General features: G+C 49.6%; 1 pseudogene across 1 annotated transcript; it reads left to right on the top strand.

The window, feature by feature from the left end:
• Positions 1–4,431: 4,431 nt before the first annotated feature.
• Positions 4,432–6,787, top strand: LOC137429475 (tubulin alpha chain-like; annotated as a pseudogene). The gene is made up of 6 exons (XR_013623928.1): positions 4,432–4,549; positions 4,766–4,858; positions 5,294–5,342; positions 5,605–6,285; positions 6,377–6,673; positions 6,779–6,787. The product of XR_013623928.1 is annotated as a tubulin alpha chain-like (transcript).
• Positions 6,788–14,737: the final 7,950 nt, after the last annotated feature.

The following is a 14,737-nucleotide window of genomic DNA, read 5'->3' as shown; positions in this document are numbered from 1 at the left end:
GCTGGTGGGTACGACGGGGCGAGGCTGTCCCAAAGATACGTCGCACAGTAGCGTGGTGCCCGTGTCCTTGAACGGCACATCAGACAGTCGAAGCCCCGTGACCGCCGCCTTGCAGGCCTGGACATCCGGGTTGAAGATGTGATCAGCCGCCATGCGGGCGTAGTCGATGCCAAGGTGAACCGCACCAGCTATGGACCGGGAGAGACAATCGGCGACCGTATTATCCTTCCCAGCAACATGTTGGATGTCCGTCGTGAACTTGGAAACAAAGGAGAGCTGGCGTTGTTGACAGGCAGACTATGGCTCCGAGACCTTGGCCATGGCAAAAACCAGGGGCTTGTAGTCCACAAACGCCGTGAATGGGCGGGCTTCCAACAGGTAACGGAAGTGTCGGACAGCTAGGTGGAGGCCTAGGAGCTCACGATCGAAGGTACTGTACTTTCATTCGTTAGGGCGGAGCTGCCGGCTAAAAAAAGCAAGCGGCTGCCAGGCCCCGTTGACCCACTGCTCGTGCACGGCGATAACCGCTTAGTTCAAAGCGTCCGTGGTAAGAGCAATCGGTGCGTGGGCGACGGATGCGCCAGCATGGTTGCGCTGGCGAGGGCCCGTTTAGCATCCGTGAAAGCCTTGACCATCTCCTCGGTCAAGTCAATGGCACGTTTGGTAGGCTTGCCCTTGAGGGCCTCATAAAGGAGCCGCATCAGCTGGGCCACACGGGGCACAAAACGATGGTAAAAGTTCACCATGCCCAAAAACTCCTGCAGGGCCCTGATGGTGAGGTGGCGCGGAAAACCCTTCACAGCCTCCACTTTAGATGGCAGTGGGACGGCCCCCTCCCTCGTGATGCGGTGGCCGAGAAAGTCAATTGAGGCCACCCCGAACAAGCACTTGGCCGGGTTAATGATAAGGCCATGCTGACTGAGGCGTTCAAAGAGCGCTCGGAGGTGAAGCATGTGCTCCGTCCTGGAAGCACTGGCGATGAGCATATCGTCCAGGTAGACGAACAGAAACGGCAAATCCCGCAACATGCTGTCCATCAGGCGCTGGAAAGCCTGGGCCGCGCTAGTGAGCCCAAAAGGCATACGGAGGAATTTGAAAAGCCCGAACGGTGTAATCACCGCGGTCTTAGGAATGTCCTGCGGCCGGACGGGGACCTGGTGGTAACCACGAATGAGGTCCACCTAAGAAAAAAAACTTTACCGGCCAAGCAGGCAGAAAAATCCTGGATGTGCGGAATTGGGTAGCGGTCAGGGGTAGTGGCGTCGTTAAGGCAGCAGTAATCCCCGCACGGGCGCCAACTTCTGGCCCCCGGTCCCCCGGCCCGGCTTCGCATGGCCCCTGGCTTCGGCGCAATGTGGAGAGGCGAGGCCCGTGGGCTGTCGGACTGACACACGATGCCAAGACGCTCCAACGTGTCGAACTCCGCCTTTTCGACAGCGAGTTTCCCCGGGTCGAGGCGTCGAGCCCGGGCGTAGACAGGTGGGCCGGTGGTCGGAGTGTGATGCTCCACCCCGTGACTGACAACGGCCAAAAAGGTGGGCCGTGTAAGGGCCGGGACCTCGGTGAGGAGGCGGGTGAACTCATCGGAGGTCGAGAGCGTGCAAGCAAGCCTCGTCGAGGCGGACCCACTCAGCGAGCATGGAAGAGAATTGAATGTCTCCGCATTAAGGAGCCACCGATTTTTGACATCCACCAATAGGCCGTTGGCGCAGAGGAAATCAGTGCCCAGCAAGGGGGTGGACACCCTCGCCGTGACAAAATCCCACGTGAACCGCTGCCCGCCAAAGCACAGTGCCACGGTCCATTTGCCAAAAGTCTGAATAGCACTGCCGTTGGCGGCTTCCAGGGCGGGGCCGTGACTCCCGGTCCAATGCCGACGCAGGTAGAATGCTCACCTGGGCACCTGTGTCCCAGAGGAAACGACGTCCGGAGTCGGTGTCCGAAATGAACAACAAACTGCCCGAACGGCCGACGCTCATGACAGTTAACGAGCGCCGGCCACCCCGTTTCCCGACTCGCTGAAGCTGCAGGGTGGCCGGCATGCCTTGGCCTTGGAACCAAACCTTGCGTGGTAAAAGCACAAGCCTGGGCCCTTCCGCCGCTGGGCCGTAATGGCGGCCACAACGGTGCCCACCAGCGGCGTAGGCTCGACGGGGCCGGGGTCCCATGCAGCCGCACTACATTGCTGTCTAGCGGAGAAAAACTTGTCTGCTTCCCTGGCCAGGGCACGGAAATCCTTAACAGACGAGTTGGCCAAGGCTGACCGTACCTGTCCTGGCAGCTGCTGCAGGAACAGTTCCTTGAAGAGAAAACATGGCCGGTGGCTGCCCAGGAGAGACAACATGTGGTCCATCAGCTCTGACGGCTTGGAGTCCCTCAGCCCGGGTAGAGAAAGGAGCTGACGGGCGCGCTCGGCCTCAGTGAGCTCGGTTTCGAGCAGCAGCGCCTTTAGCGTCTCGTACTTGCCGGCCTCCGGAGGATCCTGGAGAAGGCTCACCACTCTGGTCACAGTGGAGCCACTAAGCGCAGACAAGACATAATAATACTTCGTGTCGTCCGCAGAAATGCTCCGAATGGCGAATTGGGCCTCAGCTTGTGTGAACCAAACGGCAGCTTGTCGTTCCCAAAACTCCGGCAGTTTAATCGAAACTGCGCTTGTCGCCATGTTCGTTTGAAGCTCCGAAACGTTCAAGAGCAAGACGGTGTCACCAATGTAGGAGTTGCGGCCAACGAGAGGGTAAAACACTTCTTGACTTGTTCAAGGCTCCTTTATTTCAGCAGAACTAAAACCCGACCGGAACACATGCATTTTTATATCTCCCATCACTTCCGCCCGATCCTCTTAAAGGGGTGTGGCTCCAACAACCGAGCGCACTCCACGCCCATACCATCAATAGACCCACTGGTCCCGTGCTTGTGGATTATGCCTCAATGTGGCAACCCCCACAATGTAATGGTATTAGTGCTTGCTCGCGTTTTGGAGTATGAAGGTGGAGTTCCGGGTTGGGGGCAGGCGGTGTGTGTACGGGGTCGTTGCACATCAACATGATTCCGGGTGCTGCAATAAATGATTGTTCTCTTTGACATCGCCTCGTGATCTATTCTACGTCAGAACCTGACAACCACCAGGTAATTCAAAACGTACCTCACCACCACGAAATTCAAAACAATTGGTTTGTTTTTACATGTGACAAATTACTAGTAAAATCGGGTCAGTAGTTATTTAAAAAATAGGGTTACCTCAATGTTTAAGTCGTTTCAACAAACGCCATGACGTCACTAAATATGTATCAGGCGTAGCGGCATGACGTCACTAAATTTTGCATCTCTAAAACCGTTAACGGTCTCGTGGGGGAAGAACCGTTATTTGTCACGAGGAAGAAGAACCGTTAGTGTGAATCAAAGGGTTGGTGTGTTCGTGCATTCGTTTCGTGAAGGTTTCCTTTCTTCCACTAAAACATGGTGAGTTGGGACTTCGGTTTCATTAAGTTTCTTGGTTTGGGTTGTCACACGACCCACATGTTGCTCCATTCCCAAAGACCCCCATGAATCATCGGCGTCCTCTTCGTGGTGTACTTGGTGCTGATGTATTTATACTCGCTGGAAGCCCGAGGTGAAATACCTCGATAGAAAACGAACAAAAAGGACGATTTTTAGGTCATCTCATCTCGATTCATGAAGAGATTAACTTATAAAATGGGTCCCTCCGTCTGTCCGTTATCATCGGCTGATTGTTCTGAAACTCCGGTTCATTTTACACAATTAAAGTTCCGATTGTGGGTTCATAGTGATCCCTCAGTTCATTTCACACAATGGAAGTACCAAATCCTTTTCACCCTTCAGCGCAAATTGGGCGAAGGGGTATTGTCGTCCGGGCGTCCGTCAACTTTTGGTTTCCGTCAATTTCGAGCAGAACGGCTTGTCCGATTGTTGGGGTTGAGTCGAGGAAGGTTCCTTTCGAAAATGGGCGCGCTGCGATTATCAATATGGCCGCCACGGCAGCCATCTTGAAATTGGTTTCCACCATGCATGGGCTGAAGGATTATGCCCGCTTTGCGGTGCTATTTATTATATACTGTATTGGATTACAAAATGTCTCGACCTGAGGAGGCGGATGCCGCCCGGACCCTGAAACCCCCCTCCCGAGAACGTCAACCGGTACTCCAAGACCCCCACATCTCATCTATCTGAAGATAGATACTTTTCATGTGGTTTGGGAACCGTGGTTAAACCACTTTTTGACCGGGGTGTGCCCTTTTTTGACCGGGGTGTGCCTTTTTTTGACCGGGGTGTGCCCTTTTTTGACGGGGTTGTGCGTGTGTCCCGCAGCGTGAGTGCATCTCCATCCATATCGGCCAGGCGGGCGCGCAGATCGGGAATTCTTCCTGGGAGCTCCATTGTCTGGAGCATGGGATCCAGCCTGATGGACAAATGCCCAGTGATAAGACCATTGGGGGTGGTGATGACTCTTTCAGCACCTTCTTTTATGAGACGGGCGCTGGGAAACACGTTCCTCGTGCCGTCCTTGATCTGGAACCGACCGTGATTGGTGAGCAAACTAAGTTTCTTCTTCCTCCTTATCTTTCCATTTTCTTCCTCTTTCACTACTGGATTGTATGGTGACCCACCTTCACCCTGAACTTACCTTCACCCAAAACTTACCTTCACCCTGAACTTACCTTCACCCTGTACTTACCTTCACCCGCAACTTACCTTCACCCTGAACTTACCTTCATCCTGAAGCTGAGGTTGTGCCGTTCTTTAGATGAAGTCCGCACCAGTACTTATCGACAACTCTTCCACCCCGAATTTCGGGCAAAGAGGATGCAGCGAACAACTACGCACGGGGCTACTACACCATTTTATTTTTATTTTTTTTGTATACAGAATCGAGGCTCGTGAAAGAGCTAACATTTATTTCACAAACAAATCAAACAGACAAACAAAATATATAAAAGGAGGGAGCGGTAGACAAGATGGGGAGAGAAGGGGAAGCACACAAATACAACATTTGAGAGCAGGGATATCGGGAGATGTGTGGGAGGGAGAGGGCTTGGGGGGAGGGGGCGTGGGAAGGGGGGGTGGGAAAAGTATAAAACACAAGGACTTCCAGGACAGAAGTTGGTATTTCAAAAAAGTGGATTTGGGGTGAAATTAGCGGGGGTAGAAAAGATCAAGGTTTTGCATGGGGGAAGATAAGAGATGGTGAACAGCTGTTTTAAAGACCTGGAGGGAGGAGTGGGATTGAAGAGATTGAGGGAGTTTGTTCCAGAGGCGGGGAGATTGTGGACCTGATTGGAAAGGAGATTGTGAACCTGGTTCAAGACCGCATCCGTAAGCAGGTACGCCACAAAGAATCGTTTCTTCAAAATAACCTCTAAATATTTTATTTGTTGAATCTGGACTTGGAGGGACTGTATGGCCTCCTATTGGCCCAGCAGTGATGTACGAGTCCAAAGGAAGTTTCAAGAACCTTCCACACACTCGAACATCACCGCTGTACCGATAGGAAGTCCCGAAGCACCTCGTGTAGGTCCTGTCATTGTCACTGAATAACTCTTCTCAATGAATGACATTTGCTGTGATCTATTTCCTGAACCCCAGGCGGACCAGTGCACAAGCATGCAGGGTTTCCTGATCTTCCACTCCTTATGGGGTGGCACGGGTTCCGGGTTTTCCTCCCTGCTTATGGAACGCCTCACCACCGACTATCGCAAGAAGTACAAGCTGGACTTCGTCGTGTCCCCGGCGCCTCAAGTGTCTAGCACCGTGGTCGAGCCATACAACTCCGTTCTGACGACACACAGCACGCGGGAGCACGCATATTGCACCTTTGTGATGGACAACGAGGCCATCTATGACATTTGTCGTCGCAACTTGGACATAGAGCGTCCGAGCTACACAAACCTGAACCGCCTCATGGCGCAGGTCGTCTCGTCCATCACCGCCTCGTTACGCTTCGATGGTTCACTCAATGTCGATCTGACCGAGTTCCAGACAAACCTGGTGCCATACCCACGGATCCACTTCCCATTGGCCACTTTCTCACCTATTATTTCTGCTGAGAAGGCTTTCCATGAGCAGCTGTTGGTGTCCGACATTACCAGCGCGTGTTTCGAGCCGGCCAATCAGATGGTGAAGTGCGATCCTCGTCACGGCAAGTACATGGCGTGCTGCATGCTGTATCGCGGAGACGTCATGCCCAAGGACGTGAAAACCGCCATCGCGACCATCAAATCAAAGTGCTCCATCCAATTCGTCGACTGGTGCCCGACCGGTTTCAAGGTACGTCCGTAGGTAAACCATTTGGGTCCTGTTAGAAAATGGCGGCCATGCCGTTGTGCTCACTTGCCAGCCGTTGTTTTCCACTTCCTAGGTTGGCATAAACTACCAGCCTCCGACCGTGGTACCCGGAGGCGATCTCGCCAAGGTCCAGCGGGCCGTGTGCATGTTGAGCAACACGACGGCCATTGCGGAGGCCTGGGCACGGCTCGATCACAAGTTCGATCTGATGTATGCCAAACGTGCTTTTGTGCACAAGTATGTAGGGGAAGGAATGAAGGAGGGAGAGTTTGCAGAGTCGCGGGAGGACCTCGCTAAGCTGGAGAAAGACGATGAGGAGGTTGGAGCCGACTTCATAGAGGGAGAGGGGATGTGGAAGAGTTCTAGGATGGTTAGGCCCTTCTCATTTCTCGGGTTGTTATTTATTTTATTGTTGTTATTAAGTATGATGTTAAACACTTGTTTTTAGAGTTAAAATGTTGTTCTTGTTTTGTAGGAGGTTTGAGGTCAGGGTGCAATACGTCTCTGTACTGCATCCTGCCCTCCCAAAAACCTCTCTTAACAATGTTGATGTGAAGGAGCCAACCAAACTCAAAGATTGCTGAGTTTTAATCACCTTCCTCATTCCTTTATCCTTCCCTTCCTCATTCCTTTATCCTTCCCTTTATCCATTCCTTTATCCTTCCCGGTGCAAATCGTTTCCTGTTCTTTCATTTTTCATTAAACTTTGCTGAAAGCCTTTGTTGAGATCTTACCTCATAATTTACCCTTTTTAGATATTTGAGTGAATGTGGAGAAGGGATATTCTTCTTTTTAGGGGTCTTTTTACGTCTATTTACGCCACGCCAGAAATAACAGTACTGAACGAATGAGCCTTTAGGTCATCCATAATCTATATAATAATACCGTAAGGACTCGACTTTGTTATCCCTTTTACGCCGCACCCAGTGACCCGATGCCCACGGCACTAATGGATTTACGATCTACGAACCGCGCTCCTTGTTTATCACGTATAGCCATACTCGAAAAATATGAATTCGCCGACGTTGGGGCCCAAAAGCATCCGATTAACTGCCGATACGATGCCATCTTACGACGCCATCGTATTGGCGTCTGCTGGGCGAAGGCGAAGCGAGCCGTCTGCTGATTGGACAGTCGAGTGGTGTGAACATGGGTGGTGTGAACCAAATGGTCTTTTTATTCCCTTGAACATTTTAAATTAGGATATACAAGGAAACGTCTTTATCGTCATTTTAATAAAGTTAAATGGAGTGACGTTGCGATACTCGGGGTGCGTTGCAGAAGCATAAATCCTCGTAACTCAGAGAGGTGTAGCAGGTGGCGAGACGTAAGGAAGCTTAAAGATAACGAGCTGAAAACAGACGAACGATATGTCAATCCCTTTCTACACCGAACGGAAATAAAAGTATGAGAGCGGGAAGGCATGGCCTGAGCACTTCGAGCAGAGAGGACTGATTGGACTTAACTTAAAGAGAAAAAATTGGAGCTTAATGGAAGAAGAAGATCCCATGAGCGCTCCCCTATGCCATCCATAATGGTACACTCTATCCATACACCACATCCTCCCTTCCGTGGATGTTCCACGGGTTTCACGTCTTTATCGTCATTTTAATAAAGTTAAATGGAGTGACGTTGCGACACTCGGGGTGCGTTGCATAAATCCTCGTAACTCAAAGAGGTGTAGCAGGTGGCGAGACGTAAGGAAGCTTAAAGATAATGAGCTGAAAACAGACGAACGATATGTCAATCTCTTTCTACACCGAACGGAAATAAAAGTATGAGAGCGGGAAGGCATGGCCTGAGCACTTCGATCAGAGAGGACTGATTGGACTTAACTTAAAGAGAAAAAATTGGAGCTTAACAGAAGAAGAAGATCCCCTGAGCGCTCCCCTATGCCATCCATAATGGTACACTCTATCCATACACCACATCCTCCCTTCCGTGGATGTTCCACGGGTTTCGGCTAGTACTATAAGGATTTCCCGCTCTTTTCAAAATAAAATCTCAGAACCACCTTGCAGAGCTGGCAATGTTTCTGGTTCAAATTCCCGAAAATGTTCGGCAGATCGGCCATGCCAATCCCCACCTCTTTCATACTTTGAAATATACTCAATCTGGGACCGTCATATGGAGGGAATTTAAAAAAAAAACCTGATGATTCAAATCTTTGGGTTTCCTACTAGTACCCGACTGCAAAGCCGCAATGAGCCGGCGAAGCCAAAGCCTCTTGCCACTATTTTACCCATCACTATGGCATCAGGAGGTTAGGTAGTTGGTCGTAGGTAGGTGTAGTAGGTACCGTACCTGGTAAGACTTGGTAAAATAGAAGAGCAGACAGTCCTCCCCAATACCTACATACAATAAATGTCACAAGAAGCTTAAGGAAGTAACTATACGATGTGCTCGCATAAGGCCTATTTTAAGAAATTTTAACTGGGCGTAATATACGTTTTCACAGTATGTGTGTAGTCTTCTAACTTCAGTCGCTGTCAGGACTGGTTTTCTCCGGGCACTGCGGCTTCCCCCACCAAAGAAGTTAGCTTGCAGTAAGATCAGTGCCGACAGGCCAGACGAAAGCGCCGTTTCAACGGCAATGTGTGACTGTCATTAATCAAACCGTGTCGATGGCGCTGATTGGCTGACCTAAGCTGATCGCTGATTGGTCAGCCCACAAAATTTCACAAATTCAGATCTAAAATGACACCATTTGCATTCTGGATGAGATTAAAATTGATAAAATTTACTTCTTGATTAATTCGGTGAATTCCGTCTCAACGTCGGATATTTCCGGCCATGAAAACCTATCCCCTACGGCCGCGACATTTCTACAAAATAATTCTTCGTCAATTTTAGAATATTTGACGCCGTTTTCACCCTCCGAATAAGCTTTAAAAAAATATTTTTTCAAATGCTCGAATCTCATTGGTTCCGGTGTTTGGTGACGATTTTCGTTGAAGATAACGAGGTTGGTCTTAAAGTATTTTAATTACAAATTAGAGGTGCATAAGATTGTGAATCAAACAAAGACGGGTGAAACAAACTCCTATTGAACTTTTTTCAATTTGTTATGCATACTTCCGCATCCGCAAGATGGCGGCCTCCATTGCGCGATTTGGTGCGTCACAGCTTCGGAATTCTCAAGCCAAGGGATCCAGCATAATCTGGTTTTCAACATAATACGTACGCGTTTATTCACAACACCGGCTTTGCCGGCTACAAGTATCGCAGATCCCAGTGGTGACACCCTAAATTATGGAGTTATGAATTAAGATGACAGTGCAGAAGGAAGGATGACAGCCTTGCTTACATAAATTCACTTCACACACGAAGCGAAAAGCGGTGTTAAGCAATTTGTTCACTTTGTCTGTCTGTCTAAAGACGTCAGCTGATGATGGACGAACTATTTTTATTTGAATTTAATTCTACATTTTGAATGCTGTAGAGTGTGAATCAGAATACAAACCTGCAGTTTAACAGTACTTTGGCTCTGCATTTGGCAAAATGTACGAAATCTCGTCCCTATCGCGCATGCGCACAGAGGAATAGGATATTTGAGTCTGCCTGTCAGACATAATTGAAAATCATTTTTGATTTTCTCTGCATTCAAAAAAAGTGAGACGGTGTAAGATAGCAACGGTGTTCTGCATTAACACCCTGAGGGCAGAGCAATGGTGTGAGACTGCATGCACCCCCTCAGTACAGAGTAACGGTGTTAGATTCTGCATTCACGCCCTGAGGGCAGAGTAACGGTGTGAGATTTTGCATTCACCCCCTCGGTACAGAGTAACGGTGTTAGATTCTGCATTCACGCCCTGAGGGCAGAGTAATGGTGTGAGATTTTGCATGCACCCCCTCAACGGAGATTAGATAGCAACAGAGATTCTGCATTCACGCCCTGTGGGCAGAGGAACGGCGTGAGATTCTGCATTCACACCCTCAGTACAGAGTAACAGTGTTAGATTCTGCATTCACGCCCTGAGGGCAGAGCAACGGTGTGAGATCCTGCATTAACGCCCTGAGGGCAGAGCAATGGTGTGAGACTCTGCATTCACCCCCTCAGTACAGAGTAACGGTGTTAGATTCTGCATTCACGCCCTGAGGGCAGAGTAACGGTGTGAGATTTTGCATTCACCCCCTCAGTAGAGTAACTGTGTTAGATTCTGCATTCATGCCCTGAGGGCAGAGGAACGGTGTGAGATTTTGCATGCACCCCTTCAGTACAGAGTAACGGTGTGAGATTCTGCATTCATACCCTGAGGGCAGAGCAACTGTGTGAGATTCTGCATTCACGCCCTGAGGCCAGAGTAATGGTGTGAGATTTTGCATTCACCCCCTCAGTAGAGTAACGGTGTGAGATTCTGCATTCATGCCCTGAGGGCAGAGCAACGGTGTGAGATTCTGCATTCATGCCCTGAGGGCAGAGTAACAGTGTGAGATTCTGCATTCACGCCCTGAGGGCAGAGCAACGGTGTGAGACTCTGCATTCACCCCCTCAGTACAGAGTAACGGTGTTAGATTCCGCATTCACGCCCTGAGGGCAGAGTGACGGTGTGAGATTCTGCATTCACGCCCTGAGGGCAGAGCAACGGTGTGAGATTCTGCATTCATGCCCTGAGGGCAGAGCAACAGTGTGAGACTCTGCATTCACCCCCTCAGTACAGAGTAACGGTGTTAGAATTCTGCATTCACGCCCTGATGGCAGAGTAACGGTGTTAGATTCTGCATTCATGCCCTGAGGGCAGAGTAACTGTGTTAGATTCTGCATTCATGCCCTGAGGGCAGAGTAACGGTGTGAGATTTTGCATTCACCCCCCCAGTACAGAGTAACGGTGTGAGAATCTGCATTCATGCCCTGAAGGCAGAGCAACGGGGTGAGATTATGCATTCACGCCCTGAGGGCAGGGTAACGGTGTGAGATTTTGCATTCACCCCCTCAGCACAGAGTAACGGTGTGAGATTCTGCATCCATGCCCTGAGGGCAGAGTAACGGTGTGAGATTCTGCATTCACACCCTCAGTACAGAGTAACGGTGTTAGATTCTGCATTCACGCCCTGAGGGCAGAGCAACGGTGTGAGATCCTGCATTAATGCCCTGAGGGCAGAGAAATGGTGTGAGACTCTGCATTCACCCCCTCAGTACAGAGTAATGGTGTTAGATTCTGCATTCATGCCCTGAGGGCAGAGTAACGGTGTGAGATTTTGCATTCACCCCCTCAGTACAGAGTAACGGTGTGAGATTCTGCATTCATGCCCTGAGGGCAGAGCAACTGTGTGAGATTCTGCATTCACGCCCTGAGGGCAGAGTAACGGTGTGAGATTTTGCATTCACCCCCTCAGTACAGAGTAAGTGTGAGATTCTGCATTCAAGCCCTGACGGCAGAGCAACGGTGTGAGATTCTGCATTCATGCCCTGAGGGCAGAGTAACGGTGTGAGATTTTGCATTCACCCACTCAGTACAGAGTAACGGTGTTAGATTCTGCATTCACGCCCTGAGGGCAGGGTAATGGTGTGAGATTTTGCATTCACCCCTTCGTACAGAGGAACAGTGTGAGATTCTGCATTCACGCCCTGAGGGCAGAGCAACGGTGTGAGATTCTGCATTCATGCCCTGAGGGCAGAGCAACGGTGGGAGATTCTGCATTCATGCCCTGAGGGCAGAGCAACGGTGTGAGATTCTGCATTCATGCCCTGAGGGCAGAGCAACGGTGTAAGATTCTGCATGCACACCCTGATGGCAGAGTAACAGTGTGAGATTGTGCATTCACGTCCGGAGGGCAGAGCAACGGTGTGAGATTCTGCATTCACGCCCTGAGGGCAGAGCAACGGTGTGAGATTCTGCATTCACGCCCTGAGGGCAGAGCAATGGTGTAAGATTCTGCATTCACGCCCTGAGGGCAGAGGAACGGTGAGATTCTGCATTCACGCCCTGAGGGCAGAGCAACATTGTGAGATTCTGCATTCACGCCCTGAGGGCACAGCAAGGTGTGAGATTCTGCAATCACGCCCTGATGGCAGAGTAACGGTGTGAGATTTTGCATTCACGCCCTGAGGGCAGAGTAACGATGTGAGATTCTCCATTCAGACAAGCATGGCAGAGTAACGGTGTGAGATTTTGCATTTACGCCCTGAGGGCAGAGTATCGGTGTGAGATTCTCCATTCAGAGAAGCATGGCAGAGTAACGTTGTGAGATTCGGCATTCATGCCCTGAGGGCAGAGTATCGGTGTGAGATTCTCCATTCAGATAAGCATGGCAGAGTAACGGTGTGAGATTCGGCATTCACACCCTGAGGGCAACGTATCGGTGTGAGATTTTGCATTCACACCCTGATGGCAGAGTAACGGTGTGAGATTCGGCATTCACGCCCTGAGGGCAGAGTATCGGTGTGAGATTTTGCATTCACACCCTGATGGCAGAGTATCGGTGTGAGATTCTGCATTCACACCCTGATGGCAGAGTAACGGTGTGAGATTCTGCATTCATGCCCTGAGGGCAGAGTATTGGGGAATTCAGGAAATATGCATGGGGAACACCTTCCATAAGGTGTTCAATGAACTCTCTGGTGTTTTGAAAGTAAATGAAGAATATTTTAAATAAAATGAAAACGGATAGCTGTCATCACAATTATACCTTGTGAGGATGGATGATGGATGACAGGGGTTGATGTGTAACTCCAGTAAACCTCCTGCTCTATGCAGAAGTGATATTTCCTTACTCTCCAAATAAGATCCAACCCGTTATGAATCCGAGTATTTTTTCCTCCGATGACATCAATGACTGGTACACAAACGTTCTCAATCTTTCCCTACTATCCTCCTTATAGAGTAAAACATCACGGATAATTGATCAGGGCCTGTTTGGATCATAATGGACAAGTACTACATGGACAAGGTGATTATCTGTTACACATGCCATCAGGATTTGATCATGAGGTACACGTGTGTGCCAATTCCCTTCCCAAGCTGCTGCCCTGTCATTTCTACATGACCGTTGGCACTTCTTGGAAATTGCATTTCTGTTACAGTTATGACATACCAGGAGTTAGGGGATCAGTGCAGAATTTCCTCCTGCCTCGGAAACTAGATTCATGGTAGTTTTCATTAATTTTGATTGTCACCGATGTTGGTGCTTTGATTACTTCTTTAATTCGCTGGTAAAAATTCCATCAATTCTCCATAACCTGGATCACACTTGTGGAATCTAAATGCCTCTGCAATTATGCTGGGCTTTGAGCAAAATATCCTGGACAATGTTCACCGAAATCCCCCAAAAGACTGTGGAGCATGAACCCGGCCGATGTTTTGCCGAAGCCGATGTGTTGCTGCCTATTGCATTTGGCAGCTGTTGTCATCAATGCCATTCACTTGAAATCCTCCCGCAAGCCCCCAGACTATGCTTGCCAGGCCTCCTGACCGTCAACAAATGGTTCGACCCTGCCGATGTAATCCACCATGTTCCGGTTTATTATTGACCAATGTAAGAAATGTCAACCACTTAACAGTTCCAAGTTTTGCAGGTCTCTTGCACAATCCTGAAGCTTTATTCAGCATTTTGGAGGCGTTTCGATCAACAACAACAACAACAACATGCATTTTAAGGCCATTTTCCCTGCTAGACCGGGGGTTAGACTTGCGGTCCCCATGACAATCTTCTCCATATTGCCCTATTTGCTGCATCTCTCCTTGTTAACCCCCTTGCCCGCATTTCTTCTTCCACCATCTTTAGCCAAGTCTTTCTCGGTCTTCCCCGTCCTCTACTTCCTTCTACATTCATTTCCATCACTCTTCTCAACCAGTCACTTTCATCCTTTCTCAACACATGACCAAACCATCTCAACCTGTTCCTCTTCACAGCATCCATCACAGGCTCTTTTCCCATCATCTTTCGCAATTCATCATTTGTCTTCCTCTCTCTCAACGATACTCCGCACATCCACCGAACCATTCGCATTTCCACCCTTTCCAGCCTCCGTTGCTGCTCTACATTCATGACCCATGTCTCGCTCCCATAAATCATAACACTTCTCACACATGCAGCATACACCTTTCCCTTCAGCTTCAACGACACTCCCCTCCTCATCAGCAAGCCACTCAGTTCCCGAAACTTCTTCCATGCACATCTCACTCGAGCAACCGTTGCCGTGTCTGATCCACCTTCTCCATTCAGCATGTCTCCGAGGTAGCAAAATGTTTTCACACCTTCCAGCTTCACGCCGTCTCCAAGATCCAACTCAACATTTCCTCCATCTGCAGCTCTGTGCATTCTGTGCACACCTTACATTTGAATGTAGCTGCCACACTGGTTAATGACCCTCTCAGACCACTACATTTTTGATGAACCCACTCAGCGCACATTGTACATTGAATGGAGTTCACTCCGACACCCTTCCTACACAGCACAGGGCCACTTCCCAGTTCTTTCCACCTCACCACAT

The sequence above is a fragment of the Myxine glutinosa genome, chromosome 6, assembly GCF_964187855.1.
Source record: "Myxine glutinosa chromosome 6, kmMyxGlut1.1, whole genome shotgun sequence".
NCBI classification, from domain to species: Eukaryota; Metazoa; Chordata; class Myxini; order Myxiniformes; family Myxinidae; genus Myxine; species Myxine glutinosa.
This window is presented reverse-complemented; position numbering and strand designations above follow the sequence as displayed.